Below are 22,267 nucleotides of genomic sequence, written 5' to 3'. Positions count from 1 at the left end.
ATAAATTCCTTTCTTCTGTTGTGTGATCAGTCCACGGGTCATCATTACTTCTGGGATATAACTCCTCCCCAACAGGAAATGCAAGAGGATTCACCCAGCAGAGCTGCATATAGCTCCTCCCCTCTACGTCAGTCCCAGTCATTCGACCAAGAATCAACGAGAAAGGAGTAACCAAGGGTGAAGTGGTGACTGGAGTATAATTTAAAAGATATTTACCTGCCTTAAAACAGGGCGGGCCGTGGACTGATCACACAACAGAAGAAAGGAATTTATCAGGTAAGCATAAATTATGTTTTCTTCTGTTATGTGTGATCAGTCCACGGGTCATCATTACTTCTGGGATACCAATACCAAAGCAAAAGTACACGGATGACGGGAGGGATAGGCAGGCTCATTATATAGAAGGAACCACTGCCTGAAGAACCTTTCTCCCAAAAATAGCCTCCGAAGAAGCAAAAGTGTCAAATTTGTAAAATTTGGAAAAAGTATGAAGCGAAGACCAAGTTGCAGCCTTGCAAATCTGTTCAACAGAGGCCTCATTCTTAAAGGCCCAAGTGGAAGCCACAGCTCTAGTGGAGTGAGCTGTAATTCTTTCAGGAGGCTGCTGACCAGCAGTCTCATAGGCTAAACGTATTATGCTACGAAGCCAAAAAGAGAGAGAGGTAGCAGAAGCTTTTTGACCTCTCCTCTGTCCAGAATAAACGACAAACAGGGAAGAAGTTTGGCGAAAATCTTTAGTTGCCTGCAAGTAGAACTTGAGGGCACGAACTACATCCAGATTGTGTAGAAGACGTTCCTTCTTTGAAGAAGGATTTGGACACAAGGATGGAACAACAATCTCTTGATTGATATTCCTGTTAGTGACCACCTTAGGTAAGAACCCAGGTTTAGTACGCAGAACTACCTTGTCTGAGTGAAAAATCAGATAAGGAGAATCACAATGTAAGGCTGATAACTCAGAGACTCTTCGAGCCGAGGAAATAGCCATTAAAAACAGAACTTTCCAAGATAACAATTTTATATCAATGGAATGAAGGGGTTCAAATGGAACACCCTGTAAAACGTTAAGAACTAAGTTTAAACTCCATGGCGGAGCAACAGCTTTAAACACAGGCTTGATCCTAGCTAAAGCCTGACAAAAAGCCTGGACGTCTGGATCTTCTGACAGACGCCTGTGTAACAAGATGGACAGAGCTGAAATCTGTCCCTTTAATGAACTAGCTGATAAACCCTTTTCTAACCCTTCTTGTAGAAAAGACAATATCCTAGAGATCCTAACCTTACTCCAGGAGTAATGTTTGGATTCGCACCAGTATAGGTATTTACGCCATATTTTATGGTAAATCTTTCTGGTAACAGGCTTCCTAGCCTGTATCAGGGTATCAATAACCGACTCAGAAAAACCGCGTTTTGATAAAATCAAACGTTCAATTTCCAAGCAGTCAGCTTCAGAGAAGTTAGATTTTGATGTTTGAATGGACCCTGTATCAGAAGGTCCTGTCTTAGAGGTAGAGACCAAGGCGGACAGGATGACATGTCCACTAGATCTGCATACCAAGTCCTGCGTGGCCATGCAGGCGCTATTAGAATCACTGATGCTCTCTCCTGCTTGATTTTGGCAATCAATCGAGGAAGCAGCGGAAAGGGTGGAAACACATAAGCCATCCCGAAGTTCCAAGGTGCTGTCAAAGCATCTATCAGAACCGCTCCCGGATCCCTGGATCTGGACCCGTAGCGAGGAAGTTTGGCGTTCTGGCGAGACGCCATGAGATCTATCTCTGGTTTGCCCCAACGTCGAAGTATTTGGGCAAAGACCTCCGGATGAAGTTCCCACTCCCCCGGATGAAAAGTCTGGCGACTCAAGAAATCCGCCTCCCAGTTCTCCACTCCCGGGATGTGGATTGCTGACAGGTGGCAAGAGTGAGACTCTGCCCAGCGAATTATCTTTGATACTTCCATCATTGCTAGGGAGCTTCTTGTCCCTCCCTGATGGTTGATGTAAGCTACAGTCGTGATGTTGTCCGACTGAAACCTGATGAACCCCCGAGTTGTTAACTGGGGCCAAGCCAGAAGGGCATTGAGAACCGCTCTCAATTCCAGAATGTTTATTGGCAGGAGACATTCCTCCTGATTCCATAGTCCCTGAGCCTTCAGAGAATTCCAGACAGCGCCCCAACCTAGTAGGCTGGCGTCTGTTGTTACAATTGTCCAGTCTGGCCTGCTGAATGGCATCCCCCTGGACAGGTGTGGCCGATAAAGCCACCATAGAAGAGAATTTCTGGTCTCTTGATTTAGATTCAGAGTAGGGGACAAATCTGAGTAATCCCCATTCCACTGACTTAGCATGCATAATTGCAGCGGTCTGAGATGTAGGCGTGCAAAAGGTACTATGTCCATTGCCGCTACCATTAAGCCGATCACCTCCATGCATTGAGCTACTGACGGGTGTTGAATGGAATGAAGGACACGGCATGCATTTTGAAGCTTTGTTAACCTGTCTTCTGTCAGGTAAATCTTCATTTCTACAGAATCTATAAGAGTCCCCAAGAATGGAACTCTTGTGAGAGGAAAGAGAGAACTCTTCTTTTCGTTCACTTTCCATCCATGCGACCTTAGAAATGCCAGAACTAACTCTGTATGAGACTTGGCAGTTTGAAAGCTTGGAGCTTGTATTAGAATGTCGTCTAGGTACGGAGCTACCGAAATCCCTCGCGGTCTTAGTACCGCCAGAAGGGCACCCAGAACTTTTGTGAAGATTCTTGGAGCCGTAGCCAATCCGAATGGAAGAGCTACAAACTGGTAGTGCCTGTCTAAGAAGGCAAACCTTAGGTACCGGTGATGATCTTTGTGGATCGGAATGTGAAGGTAAGCATCCTTTAAATCCACAGTGGTCATGTACTGACCCTCTTGGATCATGGGTAAAATTGTCCGAATAGTTTCCATTTTGAACGATGGAACTCTTAGGAATTTGTTTAGAATCTTTAAATCTAAGATTGGCCTGAAAGTTCCCTCTTTTTTGGGAACCACAAACAGGTTTGAGTAGAACCCTTGTCCTTGTTCCGACCGCGGAACCGGATGGATCACTCCCATTAATAACAGATCTTGTACGCAGCGTAGAAACGCTTCTTTCTTTATCTGGTTTGTTGACAACCTTGACAGATGAAATCTCCCTCTTGGGGGAGATAATTTGAAGTCTAGAAGGTATCCCTGAGATATGATCTCTAGTGCCCAGGGATCCTGAACATCTCTTGCCCAGGCCTGGGCGAAGAGAGAGAGTCTGCCCCCCACTAGATCCGGTCCCGGATCGGGGGCTCTCGGTTCATGCTGTCTTTGGGGCAGCAGCAGGTTTCCTGGCCTGCTTGCTCTTGTTCCAGGACTGGTTAGGCTTCCAGCCTTGCCTGTAACGAGCAACAGCTCCTTCCTGTTTTGGTGCAGTGGAGGTTGATGCTGCTCCTGTTTTGAAGTTCCGAAAGGGACGAAAATTAGACTGTCTAGCCTTAGCTTTGGCTTTGTCTTGAGGTAGGGCGTGGCCCTTACCTCCTGTAATGTCAGCGATAATCTCTTTCAAACCGGGCCCAAATAAAGACTGCCCCTTGAAAGGTATATTAAGTAATTTGGACTTAGAAGTAACATCAGCTGACCAGGATTTTAGCCACAGCGCCCTACGTGCCTGTATGGCGAATCCTGAGTTCTTAGCCGTAAGTTTGGTTAAATGTACTACGGCCTCCGAAATGAAGGAATTAGCTAGTTTAAGGACTCTAAGCCTGTCCGTAATGTCGTCTAGCGTAGATGAACTAAGGTTCTCTTCAAGCGACTCAATCCAAAATGCTGCCGCAGCCGTAATCGGCGCGATACATGCAAGGGGTTGTAATATAAAACCTTGTTGAACAAACATTTTCTTAAGGTAACCCTCTAATTTTTTATCCATTGGATCTGAGAAAGCACAGCTATCCTCCACCGGGATAGTGGTACGCTTAGCTAAAGTAGAAACTGCTCCCTCCACCTTGGGGACCGTTTGCCATAAGTCCCGAGTGGTGGCGTCTATTGGAAACATCTTTCTAAATATTGGAGGGGGTGAGAACGGCACACCGGGTCTATCCCACTCCTTAGTAACAATTTCAGTTAGTCTCTTAGGTATAGGAAAAACGTCAGTACTCGCCGGTACCGCAAAGTATTTATCCAACCTACACAGTTTCTCTGGTATTGCAACGGTGTTACAATCGTTGAGAGCTGCTAAGACCTCCCCTAGTAATACACGGAGGTTCTCCAATTTAAATTTAAAATTTGAAATATCTGAGTCCAATCTGTTTGGATCAGAACTGTCACCCACAGAATGAAGCTCTCCGTCCTCATGCTCTGCGAGCTGTGACGCAGTATCAGACATGGCCCTAGCATTGTCAGCGCACTCTGTTCTCACCCCAGAGTGATCACGCTTGCCTCTTAGTTCTGGTAATTTAGACAAAACTTCAGTCATAACAGTAGCCATATCTTGTAATGTTATCTGTAATGGCCGCCCAGATGTACTAGGCGCCAAAATATCACGCACCTCCCGGGCGGGAGATGCAGGTACTGCCGCGTGAGGCGAGTTAGTCGGCATAACTCTCCCCTCGCTGTTTGGTGAAATTTGTTCACATTGTACAGATTGACTTTTATTTAAAGTAGCATCAATACAGTTAGTACATAAATTTCTATTGGGCTCCACCTTGGCATTGGAACAAATGACACAGATATCTTCCTCTGAGTCAGACATGTTTAACACACTAGCAAAAACTTACAACTTGGTTATAATCTTTTTTAGCAAAAAAACGTACTGTGCCTCAAAGAGGTACTAACGATTAAATGACAGTTGAAATAATGAACTGAAAAACAGTTATAGCATCAAACTTTAAAACAACAAAACTTTTAGCAAAGGTTTGTTCCCATTAGTAAAATAACAATAATTAAATTTGACATAAAAAATACAAAGCAACGTTTTTATTCACAGTCACTATAAGAATTCTCACAGCTCTGCTGAGAGAATTTACCTCCCTTCAAAGAAGTTTGAAGACCCCTGAGATCTATCAGAGATGAACCGGATCATGCAGGAAATATAAAAGTAACTGACTGGTATTTTTTGATGCGTAGCAAAGAGCGCCAAAAACGGCCCCTCCCTCTCCCACACAGCAGTGAAGAGAAACGAAACTGTCACAATTAAAGCAAAAAAACTGCCAAGTGGAAAATAATGCCCAAATATTTATTCACACAGTACCTCAGCAATGTAAACGATTCTACATTCCAGCAAAAACGTTTAACATGATAAATAGTTATTAAAAAGGATTAGTGACCTTTAACAGAGTAGTTCCGGTGAAATACCATCCCCAGAATACTGAAGTGTATACATACATGTCATTTTAACGGTATGGCAGGATTTTCTCATCAATTCCATTCAGAAAATAAAAACTGCTACATACCTCAATGCAGATTCATCTGCCCGCTGTCCCCTGATCTGAAGCCTTTACCTCCCTCAGATGGCCGAGAACAGCAATATGATCTTAACTACTCCGGTTAAAATCATAGTAAAAAACTCTGACAGATTCTTCCTCAAACTCTGCCAGAGAAGTAATAACACGCTCCGGTGCTATTTTAAAATAACAAACTTTTGATTGAAGTCATAAAAACTAAGTATAATCACCATAGTCCTCTCACACATCCTATCTAGTCGTTGGGTGCAAGAGAATGACTGGGACTGACGTAGAGGGGAGGAGCTATATGCAGCTCTGCTGGGTGAATCCTCTTGCATTTCCTGTTGGGGAGGAGTTATATCCCAGAAGTAATGATGACCCGTGGACTGATCACACATAACAGAAGAAATGTATGTTACATATTCAATGTGAAGGATCATTTTGGACAATGTGAGGTGGTAACCTTACTAGTTCCCATGAGATTACCTTGTCTTTTTAACAGAATTGAAAGTTTCTTAAATCGGAATCTGATTTTGTTTCTCTATATAAAAAGTTTTCAATATCTAAATTACATTTTGAAATACATTTGTCCATCCATCATTAATAAAAAAGGATATTCAAGCCAGTAGTATACAGTATATCACTATACAACTTGATTAGAAATAGTTTGATAAGAATGGTTTAAGATTTCTTTTAAACATAACAAATACCCATGTGAAACTTCAGGTTTGTGGCCTCGACTTATAATATAATATATCAACTCAACATACATTCCATCTAGTCTTAAAAGCACAGCTATACTTAAAGGGATAGGAAACTGAAAAAAAAAACTTTTTCTGTTTTAAAACTTCTTTAAACCTTTGAGTGTTAAAGGGACACTGAACCCAATTTTTTTCTTTTGTGGTTCAGATATTAAGCAACTTTCTAATTTACTCCTATTATCAAATGTTCTTCATTCTCTTGGTATCTTTATTTGAAAAGCAAGAATGTAAGTTTAGATGCCGGCCCATTTTTGGTGAACAACCTGTGTTGTTCTTACTGATTGGTGGATTAATTTAACCGACCAATAAACAAGTGCTTTCCAGGGTCTGAACTAAAAAATAGATTAGATGCCTTATTTTTCAAATAAAAATAGTAAGAGAATGAAGAAAAATTGATAATAGGAGTAAATTAGAAAGTTGCTTAAAATTGCATGCTCTATCTGAATCATGGAAGAAAAGATTTGGGTTCAGTGTCCCTTTAAGCACTTTCCCACCTGTGTGCCAAGGTGATTTAAAAAAAATTTTTTGAGTTTTTTTTTTTTTAACGTTTGTATTTGTTTTTCAAATCCCCAAGACTTACACTGTTGGAAAGGTTAGGCGATTACCTTCCTAACGGTGGGTCTTGAGGGTCTGTAGCTGCTTAGATGCCTGGGATACAGGCTTCTAAGCAGCATGCCCCCTTTCCCTATACTTTGTATTGTCAATTTTTAATAAAATTGCGCGGTGACGTCATCACGTCATTGCGCGTGACTTTACCACACAAAACGTGAAGCCCCGGCGATGCCTGTCACTATGCAGGCCCGATCGCTGGGGTAGGAGCGGGTGGGAGAGTGCTAGCGACGGCTCTGAGCCATCGTTAGCAATGTTTTGGCAACTTTTTAAAAATTATTTTCCTATGGTTAGCAGGTTCATTTCAAGTGCAAAGTATTTACATTTTATTACATTCATACAGTATTTATAATTATAGTAATGTGTTTTAATTCTGTATCATTTGTCAAAGGTTTCTAACTCTCTAACAGCTAGATTTAGAGTTTTGTCGGTAACGACCCGCGTATCTAACGCTGGCTTTTTTTCTCCCGCACCTTTTAAATACCGCTGGTATTTAGAGTTCACAGAAGGGCTGCGTTAGGCTCCAAAAAGGGAGCGTAGAGCATATTTACCGCCACTGCAACTCTCAATACCAGCGGTGCTTACGGACGCGGCCAGCTTCAAAAACGTGCTCGTGCACGATTCCCCCATAGAAAACAATGGGGCATTTTGAGCTGAAAAAAAACCAAACACCTGCAAAAAAGCAGCGTTTAGCTCCTAACGCAGCCCCATTGTTTCCTATGGGGAAACACTTCCTATGTCTGCACCTAACACTCTAACATGTACCCGAGTCTAAACACCCCTAACCTTACACTTATTAACCCCTAATCTGCAGCCCCCGCTATCGCTGACCCCTGCATATTTTTTTTAACCCCTAATCTGCCGCTCCGTACACCGCCGCAACCTACGTTATCCCTATGTACCCATAATCTGCTGCCCCTAACACTGCCGACCCCTATATTATATTTATTAACCCCTAATCTGCCGCCCCAAACGTTGCCTCCACCTACCTACAATTATTAACCCCTAATCTGCCGACCGGACCTCACCGCTGCTATAATAAATGTATTAACCCCTAAAGCTAAGTCTAACTCTAACCCTAACACCCCCCTAAGTTAAATATAATTTAAATCTAACGAAATAAATTAACTCTTATTAAAAAATTATTCCTATTTAAAGCTAAATACTTACCTGTAAAATAAACCCTAATATAGCTACAATATAAATAATAATTATATTGTAGCTATTTTAGGATTAATATTTATTTTACAGGCAACTTTGTATTTATTTTAACCAGGTACAATAGCTATTAAATAGTTATTTACTATTTAATAGCTACCTAGTTAAAATAATTACAAAATTACCTGTAAAATAAATCCTAACCTATGTTACAATTAAACCTAACACTACACTATCAATAAATTAATTAAATACAATACCTACAAATAAATACAATTAAATAAACTAACTAAAGTACAAAAAATAAAAAAGAACTAAGTTACAAAAAATAAAAAAATATTTACAAACATTAGAAAAATATTACAACAATTTTAAACTTATTACACCTACTCTAAGCCCCCTAATAAAATAACAAAGCCCCCCAAAATAAAAAAATGCCCTACCCTATTCTAAAATTAAAATAGAAAAGCTCTTTTACCTTACCAGCCCTTAAAAGGGCCTTTTGCGGGGCATGCCCCAAAGAATTCAGCTCTTTTGCTGTAAAAAAACCCATACAATACCCCCTCCCAACATTACAACCCACCACCCACATACCCCTAATCTAACCTAAACCCCCCTTAAATAAACCTAACACTAAGCCCCTGAAGAACTCCCTACCTTGTCTTCACCACACCGGGTTCACCGATCGGTCCAGAAGAGCCTCAGAAGTCTTCATCCAAGCCCAAGCGGGGGCTGAAGATGTCCATGATCCGGCTAAAGTCTTGATCCAAGCGGGAGCTGAAGAGGTCCATGATCCGGCTGATCAGAACAGCCAATAGAATGCAAGCTCAATCTGATTGGCTGATTGTATCAGCCATTCGGATTGAACTTGAATCTGATTGGCTGATTCCATCAGCCAATCCGAATTTTCCTACCTTAATTCCGATTGGCTGATAGAATCCTATCAGCCAATCGGAATTTGAGGGACACCATCTTGGATGACGTCCCTTAAAGGAACCGTCATTCGTCGGGAAGTCGTCGGTGAAGATGGATGTTCCGCGTCGGTGGGATGAACATGGATCCGGAAGAAAGAAGATTGAAGATGCCGCTTGATAGAAGACTTCAGCCGGATCATGGACCTCTTCAGCTCCCGCTTGGATAAAGACTTCAGTCGGATCATGGACCACTTCAGCTCCCGCTTGGATGAAGACTTCAGCTGGATCATGGACCTCTTCAGCTCCCGCTTGGATCAAGACTTCAGCCGGATCAAGGACATCTTCAGCCCCCGCTTGGGCTTGGATGAAGACTTCGGAGGCTCTTCTGGACCGATCGGTGAACCCGGTGTGGTGAAGACAAGGTAGGGAGATCTTCAGGGGATTAGTGTTAGGTTTATTTAAGGGGGGTTTGGGTTAGATTAGGGGTATGTGGGTGGTGGGTTGTAATGTTGGGGGGGGGCATTGTATGTTTTTTTTTTTACACGCAAAAGAGATGAATTCTTTGGGGCATGCCCGCAGAAGGCCCTTTTAAGGGCTGGTAAGGTAAAAGAGCTTTTCTATTTTAATTTTAGAATAGGGTAGGGCATTTTTTTATTTTGGTAGACTTTGTTATTTTATTAGGGGGCTTAGAGTAGGTGTAATTAGTTTAAAATTGTTGTAATATTTTTCTAATGTTTGTAAATATTTTTTTATTTTTTGTAACTTAGTTCTTTTTTATTTTTTGTACTTTAGTTAGTTTATTTAATTGTATTTATTTGTAGGTATTGTATTTAATTAATTTATTGATAGCGTAGTGTTAGGTTTAATTGTAACTTAGGTTAGGATTTATTTTACAGGTAATTTTGTAATTATTTTAACTAGGTAACTATTAAATAGTTATTAACTATTTAATAGCTATTGTACCTGGTTAAAATAAATACAAAGTTGCCTGTAAAATAAATATTAATCCTAAAATAGCTACAATATAATTATAATTTATATTGTAGCTATATTAGGATTTATTTTACAGGTAAGTATTTAGCTTTAAATAGGATTAATTTATTTAATAAGAGTTAATTTATTTCGTTAGATTTAAATTATATTTAACTTAGGGGGGTGTTAGTGTTAGGGTTAGACTTAGCTTTAGGGGTTAATAAATGTATTAGAGTAGTGGTGAGGTCCGGTCGGCAGATTAGGGGTTAATACTTGAAGTTAGGTGTCGGCGATGTTAGGGAGGGCAGATTAGGGGTTAATACGATTTATTATAGGGTTATTGAGGCGGGAGTGAGGCGGATTAGGGGTTAATACATTTATTATAGTAGCGGTGAGGTCCGGTCGGCAGATTAGGGGTTAATAATTGTAGGTAGGTGGAGGCGACATTGGGGGTGGCAGATTAGGGGTTAATAAATATAATATAGGGGTCGCCGGTGTTAGGGGCAGCAGATTAGGGGTTCATAGGGATAACGTAGTTTGCGGCGGTGTGCGGTCGGCAGATTAGGGGTTAAAAAGATTTATTAGGTGGCGGCGACGTGGGGGGCCTCGGTTTAGGGGTACATAGGTAGTTTATGGGTGTTAGTGTACTTTAGAGCACAGTAGTTAAGAGCTTTATGAACCGGCGTTAGCCCAGAAAGCTCTTAACTCCTGACTTTTTTCTGCGGCTGGAGTTTTGTCATTAGATTTCTACCGCTCACTTCAGCCAAGACTCTAAATACCGGCGTTAGAAAGATCCCATTGAAAAGATAGGATACGCAATTGGCATAAGGGGATCTGCGGTATGGAAAAGTCGCAGCTGCAAAGTGAGCGTTAGACCCTTTCCTGACTGACTCTAAATACCAGCGGTAACCCAAAACCAGCGTTAGGAGCCTCTAACGCTAGTTTTGACGGCTAACGCCAAACTCTAAATCTAGCCATAAGTCTATCCTACAAATGTATTAAAAGGTCAGACATAACAATCTACAAATCAAATCAGATTAAAATATGTCACTGAAAAAAAAAATTTGCTATACTCAGATATCACTGAAATATAAAAAAAAAAACACTCAGCAAAGTAGACCGGCTTTTATATTTCTTTGTTTATATTCAAATAGTTTTTAAAAGTGATATGTTTCACATCAAGATATCAGACATATCATTTGGATTCCAAAAAGGAATTAAATAATAAGCAGTGAATTCTGGGTTTATTAGATTCTATAATGAGATTCTATAAGAAATCTCTACAGCAATATGAAGGTTTTGTCCTAATTCTATAAAGGCAGTTTTTACCTTGAGAACAGTATGTCTTGCAAAGGGGCATTTAATAAGAAGGCAATGCCTATGCTACAAAATAAAAAATAAAATTTCTAAAATGAAAAAATGAAATATTGAAATAGAAATACATAGTAAAAAAATATTGTTTAATTTCACTAAAATTTTTATTTAAAAATTGTGTTAAAAAATAAATGAAATATTGAAATAAAAGTACACAGTAAAATTTGTATCGTTCAATCGCATTAAACAATTATAACAAAACTATTCTGCAAAAATCATATTTTATGAAGTTATTTAAATTTGAATTGAAATTGTGCAGGAATTAAAGGTGAACAGTAGAATTCATAATAAAACTAAACTGCATAAGCAAAAAACACTAATTTGTACTTATAATATGAAATTCAAAGTGTAATATTTTCCTTATTGTAAAATAAGTTTCCCCTCTGCTAGTGAGCTAAACAGGAGAGATCCATGGAGGTAGCAGACATTTCTCTTCCAGGTCTGGCGTATTCTGTAAATATTTTCCCCCTGTAGATCTTGAAGTTTTTTTACTCGCAAACTGAATGACCCCACACTCAGCACTTACTTCATTACAAAATAAAAACACAGAAACATAATTGGGGTTTAAAAAGTCTGCATCCCCCATTTATTAACATTTTATAATTAACCATTAACCATAAACCAATACCTTTCTTTTTGAGTTCTAGCCCCGCCCCCAATTAACTTCACATGCTTTTCACTGGCTCCAAAACAGCCACGCCCACCATTAATAATCTCTCACCAATACAAGGAGGTACCATCTTATCCTCCACTTATGTCAAACCCAAAACCAGCACCCGCCTCAGCTGCGACACCCCTCTGACTAAAGGGAGAGAGCTTCATTTTCCCTCTCACAACTGACAGCTTCCTCTGACCCAGTCCCCTTTTAAAGCCTCTCCTTCCTTACTACCTCCTCTTTTCTACAACCACCCTCCATAGCTTTGATATCGGTCAAAAACCCCTCTGTTCAATTGGATTCCTCTGGGGCTGCATTGGTGGCTAGATTGTGTCAAAATATGCAAAACACTTATTACCTTATAGAAAAAAAAACCCATGTATACTAAAATAGAGATGATGGTAAGATACTGTTCAGTAACAGGAGAGTAATATGATTTCAGTTTGTTACAGGATTTAATTTTTAAAGTGTGACCCCTGCTCCCTGCTAAATTCGCTCTCTCCAGTAAAGTTTCCCTTTCCAGCGAGCTTCATTATTTTGTATGACAGGCATCTCGCCATACAGCTCTATTTTTATAGAATTCCCTGAGGGCAGTTCTGCGAGTATTAGCAAAGTTTTTAGAATCTGGTCCTTACACAGGTAGCTATGGTGGATCAATGATCCATCTTAGTGGAGACAGCCCCATATACAGAGAAACAAGACAGTGATCTGCTTACTGAATAGCTGTACCATCTATCTGCATAAAGGCTAAGAGCTATGAATCGCCAGATCTCTTGGTAAGCACACATTCAAAAAGTGCAAGCATGCAAATAGAAGTATTTAATGCAATATTTTGTATACATTGTCTGATTAATAATATACAAAGCTTCATAGACACTAACTATAAACTGACAAGGTCCTTTATTTATGCTGCTAGCCATTTAAAACTAAATTTGTGTTTGTCAAAAAGTAATAAAAGATGATTAAAAGGTTTTTAATCTTTTAAAGTATTGCTTTAGTCTTCTCATAATTTAATTTTATGGGTCTTGTTCCTCTTGTTAACACATGCATGGGAAATATGATTTATAGTATCCTAAATACCTTTTACTGCAAGCATACTTTTTAAGTAATTCAGTATGCTATTCTTGCTGTATGTAAGATTATTTGTTATGTTTTTGTAATCTCTTCATCTATTATTCTAGATAAGAAGGGGCCAACAATTCTGAACATATTGTAATGTTTTTGTTGTCTATTTTAGATTGTATTTGTGTCAACAATGTTGACTCAATTGTTGTACATTTAAAAAAGCACTAATTTCTATTAGCATCTAAAAGTCTTGCTTCACTTTATATCATAAAACACAAGGGGCAACATTTTTTTTCTATACTAATTACAACTATTAACTAGATTTTGCTATATTTGAAAGATTTAGGGCCAGATTACAAGTGGAGCGCTAATTAACGCTATCACTCGAGCATTAACTGCTCTGGAAGTCAGCTCTTTGCGTGTGTCTGGTTGCGCTTGTATTATGAGTTGAAAGTAACTAAAAAACAGTTTTTGCTTGCGCACTAACCCGATGAGCGCAACAAGCTGAACTCAGAATATCTTGTGCACATTCCAATGTTTTTCACATCGAAGAATATGTTCTATTTATTCATAAATAAATGTTTCTATATATGTATATATGATTTTTTTGGTACAAATATATATATACAAAACACGGAATGACTGCACTCCTAGACCAGACTAGGTACACATCCCATGACCCTGCAACATGCTCAGCCCTGGGTGCTCAGTGGCACTCACAAGAAGCTGTGCTGTCACCAGAGTCACAGGCAGTTAACCCCAGACAGGTCTGGGTGCAAGAACCATAGGGAAATTACAAAACAAATTAATACAACACACAGAGAAAACCCTGTACTCACTAGCAAGCTCACAGCTAAGATTTAAAAGCAAAAATGGAAAGGTTAGTTACCACATCTGACCAAATGGGACAAGCCCAAGGTACCACGTCAAGGTCCTTTCCAAAACCTGGGGCCCAAAAAACAGCCACACAATGCAAGCGTTCAAATCCAAACAAACAAACTGGGAACAAGGGAAGGGTGCACAGGCTTATTTAATCACCCCAGTAATATGCAAAACACGGAAGGGTACTGCACTCCTAGACCAGACTGGGTACACATCCCATGGAAAGGGGATTACATAAGCCTGTGCACCCTTCCCTTGTTCCCAGTTTATTTGGATTTGAGAGCTTGCATTTTGTGGCTGTTTTAGGGCCCCAGGTATTGGAAAGGACCTTGAAGTGGTACCTGGGCTTGTCCCATTTGGCCAGATGCGGAAACTAACTTTTCCATTTTTACTTTTAAATCTTAGCTGTGAGCTTGCTAGTGAGTGCAGGGTTTTCTCTGTGTGTTGTATTAATTTGTTTTGTAATTTCCCCTATGGTTCTTGCACCCATACCTTTCTGGGGTTAACTGCCTGTGACTCTGGTGACAGCACAGCTTCTTGTGAGTGCTACTGAGCACCCAGGGCTGAGCATGTTGCAGGGTCATGGGATGTGTACCCAGTCCGGTCTAGGAGTACAGTCCCTTTCCGTGTTTTGTATATTACTGGGGTGATTACATAAGCCTGTGCACCCTTCCCTTGTTCCCAGTTTGTTTGAATTTGAGAGCTTGTGTTGTGTGACTGTTTTAGGGTTCCAGGTTTTGGAAAAGACCTTGACGTGGTACCTGGGCTTGTCCCATTTGGCCAGATGTGGTAACTAACCTTTCCATTTTTACTTTTAAATCTTAGCTGTGAGCTTGCTAGTGAGTGCAGGGTTTTCTCTGTGTGTACAGATATATATATATATATATATATATATATATATATAGGAATATCTATTTGTAAATACATAGAACATATTCTGCTATGTGAAGAACATTGAAATGTGAAATATTTACAGTAAATGCACAGTACATACACAGTATAACACTTTATTAAAAATTAATATTGCATAAATATGATTTTTTATGTTTTCATCTACTTAACTACGAAGGGCTCCACTGCACTTATATATATGTCTATATATGTGTACATATGTATTTATGTGTTTATATGTGTATATATGTCTGAAAATACATATATACACATATACATACATAAATACATGTGTACACATATATAGATATGTATATATATATATATGTATATATATATATATATATAAATATACAGTATATATATATATATATATATAAATGTATATACAGTATATATATATATATATATATATATATATATATATATATATAAAATTATACTTAGCGGTTTTTAGAGTTATATATGTATGTATCTTAATGTTAAAGCCCTTTGCCTGACTCTTTTTTTTTCTAACACCTGAGATCTCATATCGTTGAGCCTTTATAACTTTTGTATGTAATATGTTTTTCTAATAATTGTTTTTAGATGGTGTTATTATGAGTGTAAGTGCTTTGTAATATATTTTTGATGCGTTTTTTGACACTCTTTTTTTTTAGCTCTTTTTGAGCTCTGAAGACGCGGTAATCATTTTATCATAAATCTCGATTATGCTTAACAATCTCATTTACTTTCAACTCGTAATACCAGTGGTAGACCCAATGAGTGCAAACACCAGCGATAAACCCCTTATCGCTTGCGTACAAATGTTTGCACTCTACTCGTAATCTGGCCCTTAATGTATCGCTTACTCTGGGTGGTAAAATTACAGGAACAAGCCATCTGTCTAGTTCAATACACGCTTGTTAACTATAACAAATGAGATGCCGCCATTGTTTTATATCATGGTATGGACATGGCAGACTACTATGGAGTAAAGTCAGGTAACAAGTAATCCTAACAAGTCCAGGCATTAGAGTACAAAGGTAAAGCAGATGGGTAACCATTTCATGAAATCCCAAGGTTCAGCAGCAAGTAAATCAGTGTGGATAAATTCACCCACCAATAAACAAGTGCTGTCCAGGGTCCTTAACCCAAAATTGTCTGGCTCCTTAGCTTAGATGCAAATAAAGATAGCAAGAGAACCAAGAAAAAATGATAATAGGAGTAAATTAGAAAGTTGCTTAAAATTGCATGCTCTATCTGAAACAATTTGGGTTCAGTATCCCTTTAATAGTTTTGGAATGTTTACCCAATACTAGTGTAGGATTCTGAATGTTCAGAAGGTACCAATTACATATCTCAGGCAGAACGGATTTAATTACTGTTAATTGAAAAAAGGCTGATTTTGCATGACAAACTGTAATATTTTCAAATCTAAATTGATATCTATTGTAATAAATATTGGATTCTATTATCTCCTTGTTACTTAAAAATAAATACAAGTATAGGAAATTCTACACTTTCCAGAGAAAATAAATGTAGTGTCTTCAAATTTGATGCTCACATTCCATTCTGACAACTTAAAATAATATGTGAATTGTTCTTTATAAAGTACATTAAAGAGATGTTAACAAAGACCAATAAAATAAATAATCTCAAGTAGAGATGAAGTGTGATTTATAAGTAATGGCCTAAATTACAAGTGGAGCACAAAAATATCAGCACTATTGAGCACTAATACCACTCATATTTAACCAACAGAGTATATATATTATATTTATATTTTTGCTCTTGCAGATGGATAATATTCATGCAAAACTGCTGCCATATAGTGCTCCAGAATCATGCACGCTCCTTAGTTTAAGTCCCTCCTTTTCAACAAAAAAAAGCAAGAGAACAAAGAAAATGTAATAACAGAATTAGAAAGTTGTTGGAATATGTATGTTCTATTTGAATCATGAAATATATTTTTTTTAGTTTCATGCAGTTCACATTGTTTTAAAGGGATATGGTATATGACAAGGTTTTTGACTAGGAATAGCTCAATGGGGTGTGTGTGTATATATATATATATATATATATATATATATATATATATATATATACTGTATATATACTGTATATACATATAAATGTGTGTGTATGTTTGTATGTGTGCATGTATATGCATTTATAGATGTGTATGTATGTATGTGTGCACATACTATAGATATGTACACATATATACTCACATATACATACACACATACACACACACATACACAGTATCTCACAAACGTACACCCCTCACATTTTTATAAATATTTTATTATATCTTTTCATGTGACAACACTGAAGAAATGACACTTTGCTACAATGTAAAGTAGTGAGTGTGCAGCCTGTATAACAGTGTAAATTTGCTGTCCCCTCAAAATAACTCAACACACAGCCATTAATGTCTAAACCGTTGGCAACCAAAGTGTCAATATTTGTGTGGCCATTATTATTTTCCAGCACTGCCTTAACCCTCTAGGGCATGAAGTTCACCAGAGCTTCACAGGTTGCCACTGGAGTCCTCTTCCACTCCATGAATATATCACAGAGCTGGTGGATGAGACCTTGCGCTCCCCCACCTTCCATTTGAGGATGCCCCACAGATGCTCAATAGGGTTTAGGTCTGGAAACATGCTTGGCCAGTCCGTCACCTTTACCCTCAGCTTCTTTAGCAAGGAAGTGGTTATCTTGGAGGTGTGTTTGGGGTCATCATCATGTTGGAATACTGCCCTGCAGCCCAGTCTCCAAAGGGAGGGGATCATGCTCCGCTTCAGTATGTCACAGTACATGTTGGCATTCATGGTTCCCTCAATGAACTGTAGCTCCCCAGTGCCGGCAGCACTCACGAAGAACCAGACCATAACACTCCCACCACCATGCTTGACTGTAGGCAAGACACACTCGTCTTTGGACTCCTCACCTGGTTGCCGCCAGACACGCTTGACACCATCTGAACAAAATAAGTTTATCTTGGTCTCATGGGACCACAGAACATGGTTCCAGTAATCCAAGTCCTTAGTCTGCTTGTCTTCAGCAAACTGTTTGCGGGCTTTCTTGTGCATTATCTTTAGAAGAGGCTTCCTTCTGGGACAACAGCCATACAGATAAATTTGATGCAGTGTGTGGCGTATGGTCTGAGCACTGACAGGCTGACCCCCCCACCCCTTCAACCGCTGCAGCAATGCTAGCAGCACTCATACATCTATATCCCAAAGACAACCTCTGGATATGACGCTGAGTACGTACACTCACCTTTTTTGGTCGACCATGGTGAGGCATGTTCTGAGTGGAACCTGTCCTGTTAAACCACTGCATGGTCTTGCCCACCGTGTTGCAGCTTAGTTTCATGGTCTTGGCAAGCTTCTTATAGCCTAGGCCATCTTTATGTAGAGCAACAATTCTTTTTTTCAGATCCTCAGACAGTTCTTTGCCATGAGTTGTCATGTTGAACTTCCAGTGACCAGTATGAGAGAGTGTGATGGAGATAACACCAAATTTAACACACCTGCTTCCCATTCACACCTGAGACCTTGTAACACTAACGAGTCATATGACACCGGGGAGGGAAAATGGCTAATTGGGCCAATTTGGACATTTCCACTTAGGGGTGTACTCACTTTTGTTGCCAACGGTTTAGACATTAATGGCTGTGTGTTGAGTTATTTTGAGGGGACAGCAAATTTACACTGTTATACAGACTGTACACTAACTACTTTACATTGTAGCAAAGTGTAATTTCTTCAGTGTTGTCACATGAAAATAATTAATAAAATATTTACAAAAATGTGAGGGGTGTACTCACATCCCTCACATTTTGGAAGTATGCATTGTATGGGTGCTGGTTTAGGGTCCCAGGAAGGGGGAGACCTTGTCGTGATCCTGGGCTTGATCCTTTGGCACCAAATGTAACTGACTTCCCCCAGTTTTGCTTTTAAACATTACTGTGAATCTGCTGGCGAGTGCCAGGTTTTTTGAGTGTTGTGTTGATAATGTTTGTAATGCTTCCCTGGGGGCCTGTTACCCAGGCTGCTCTGGTGGTAATCGCCTGGGCTGCTGGGAAATTTGCAGCTGCCTGTCAGTGTTCAGCGCTGTGTAGTTTGCAGTGGCTTAGGATGTGTACCCAGTCCAGTCTGTGAGTGCGGTCCATTCCTGTGTTTTGTATTTACATAGGGGAGGTTACAAAAACCTGTGTCACCCTGGGAGATTCCCAGATGGTTTGTTTGGAAGTATGCATTGTTTGGGTGCTGGTTTAGGGTCCCAGGAAGGGGGAGACCTTGTCGAGGTCCTGGGCTTGATCCTTTGGTGCTAAATGTAACTGACTTCACCCAGTTTTGCTTTTAAACATTGCTGTGAATCTGCTGGCGAGTGTCAGGTTTTCTGTGTGTTGTGTTGATAATGTTGGAAATGATTCCCTGCAGGCCTGTCAGTATTTCAGAAGCACTTACACACCCTGTATCTATCTATACAACATAATTCTAGTAAGTCATCTATAGATATAATGATCTTATACACAGTTAGACGTCCGTCTCAGAGTAAACATCCGGTTATACTGAAACCGGTAGTAAAGTCACAAGCCCTAAACCGGAAGTGACGTTGCGCTAAACACGGACAAAGAATAATGAAACAAACAATGGATAGATGAGCCTATTTATGTTCTACAGCGACTGACATCAAACTCAGATTATACATGGGACTATCAACCCCATAAATAATCTTTATATTATACATTTTACAGGCAAATAATCGTTTTTTAAAATAACACCCAGAAGACGCTAGCACAAACAGGAAGGGGGTGTTCCAAATGCTTTTGGCACCCAAACAGACACAATTGATTCTAGTTTTCACCCTATATAAGCTCCCAGTACACACACAGTGGTATAGTCTTGAGAAAGGCCTGGGAAAGGCCGAAACGCGTCGACATACTACTAGTAAGCCATATTTCAATATCCCAAAAGGAGTTTTAAACTTTATTGCACCATTGTTATTTCTGTTTTTTTACAGGTTTAGGAATTTATTTATCTTGTGCTTCTTTTTTGGTACCTTTTTTGTATTTGTTAGCATTTTTAAGGAAACAGGATTTCAGTCTTATTGCCTCCACACACACATTCTATATTACTTATTATTTTTGCATCAAGAAAAGTACCACATAAAGCCTTTGTCTACAGCAACACTTTTACCATTTTTATGACTTGTATTTTTTTTTTTTTTTTGTAAAGTCGTCTTTAATTGGGTAGAAATGCTTAATACAACAATAAAAATGGGGGCTACATGCCCGGCAAGCGTATTCAATACAGGTCACATTTCTCTGCATACACATAATACTTCAGGAGACGGCTATTATTAAACCTTAAGATAATCAAACATTTAGAACAACATAAATAACAATTCTGGTCAGTTGCTAAGTATAGATACTACTCTGTAATTAGCTGAATTATTAACTAAGATGGGTGGGCTGTAACCTTGAGGGATTCATCCCATAAAAATCTCATGTCATGGAAGAACTCTAGCTTATTTCTTTTCATAAAACCATATTCCTCCAGCACTAACATCTCCTCCACCTTTGTCAACCACATTTGTCCTGTCAATGATGTCGACATTTTCCATTGTGCCGCTATCAGCGACTTTGCACTATTTATTCCTATTTGCAACAGCTGTCTCCGAAGTTTGCAAGGTATTTTTGGGTGCTGGTTGAATAATACTAAGTGGGGAGTAAGGTTGAAATCTGGAATCAGTCCATTTCTGAAGTGGACTTCTATAAAATTCCAAAGCTGGGTCAGAGAACTACATTCCCACCACATGTGTAAGTAACTACCTTTTAGTCTACAACCTCTCCAGCATCTGTCAGAGGAGGAAGGGTAAATTGAGTGTAGCCTTTCTGGGGTCAAGTACCATCTGGTCATAACTTTAAAATTAAGTTCGAGTATTTTGGGTGCTGTTGAAGTTTTTTTTGTGTGCTGAAAAATCCTACCCCAAGATCTATCACTTAATGTCTCGTTCAGTTCTCTGTGCCATTTATCAGTGTATGTTGGGAGTTCAAATTCCATTTGAGATTGTAGTATTGAACGCATCTTAGAGAGAGAATGTGGTATTTGCGTGTTGGCATTGCAAATCTTTTCAAAGGGGGTCAGTTGTCTTAGATAGTCAGTTTTATGTGGGGACGTGTTGATAAAATGGTCGAGTTGCATGTATTTTAACCATGGGTAGTAAACACCATTAGCTACTTCTTTTATGGCCTCCCTATGTAGCAATTTGCCCTCTCGTAGGAATTCCCAAAGGGGTGTTGTGTGTCCCCATTCCACTGCTCTTTGGTAATTTTTGTCTAGTCCTCCTGTAAGTTCTGCATTTAATGGGATCGGGAAGAGTGGGGATCTAGGACCCGAGATATAACTATTCTTCTGAACTAATAGGTCCCATTCTCTAAAGAAGTGGTAGTGTATAGGTAGTATTGAGCATTGTGGGGGTCTCAGCGACCTAGGAACCCAACAGAGGGCTCCCACCGACGGGACTTTCAATATATGGGAATCAATCGCAGTCCAGGCTTTTTGGCCTGACGGCGTATGCCAGTCTAGGACTCTTTGCAAAGTTATTGCGTCTATATAAATTTGTATCTCGGGTAGACCAAGTCCTCCTAGTGTCGTGGGTCTGTGCATAGTAGCTTTGTTTACTCGAGGTTTGCATTTGCCCCATATGAATTTATTGATATGTTTTTGCATCTGAGTGAGGAACCATTTCGGTATAGCTATTGGTAGGGCTTGGAGAACGTATAGTATTCTAGGCAGTGTTGTCATCTTAATACATTGCACTCTACCCCACCAAGATATGGGCTTACCCGACCATCTATTCAAGTCTTTCTGTAATGCTTGTTGTAAAGGTTCATAATTTTTTTTGAAAAGTATTCTCTGGGATGGGGAGAGGTATATACCTAAATATTTAAGAGCATCTGGTTGGAGCTTTAATGGACAAACTTCTGTTAATCTCATGAATGTGTCTTGGCCAAGGGAGATGTTTAGTAGTTCTGATTTGGAGGTGTTAACCGCAAAATTGGAGTATTTACCATACTTGTCTAATTCTCTCATGATCTCTGCTATGGATTGAGAAGGGTCAGTTATTGTGAAAAGAACATCATCGGCATATAGCGCTATTTTAAAGCTATGGGGGCCAATTTCTATACCTTTTATTAAGTGGTTTTTACGGACGTGCGATGCCAGCACCTCCATTGTCAGTACAAATAGCAAGGGGGACAAAGGGCAGCCCTGCCTAGTTCCGTTTCCTATTGAAAATTAGTTAGATAGAGTTCCGTTAGCTTTAACCTTTGCTGTTGGATGTGCATAAAGGCTAAAAATTCTGTTGAGCATGTGGGGGCCTATTCCTATTTCTATTAGTGTTTCTCTGAGGAATTGCCAATCGAGCCTGTCGAAGGCCTTCTCGGCATCTATTGCCATGAAGACCGTGGGGATTTTGTAGTGTTTTACATCAGATATAAGGGTCAGGGCTCTAATAGTGTTATCCCTTGCCTCTCTATGGGGGATG

The sequence above is a fragment of the Bombina bombina genome, chromosome 3 (genome assembly GCF_027579735.1).
Source record: "Bombina bombina isolate aBomBom1 chromosome 3, aBomBom1.pri, whole genome shotgun sequence".
NCBI classification, from domain to species: domain Eukaryota; kingdom Metazoa; phylum Chordata; class Amphibia; order Anura; family Bombinatoridae; genus Bombina; species Bombina bombina.
This window is presented reverse-complemented; position numbering follows the sequence as displayed.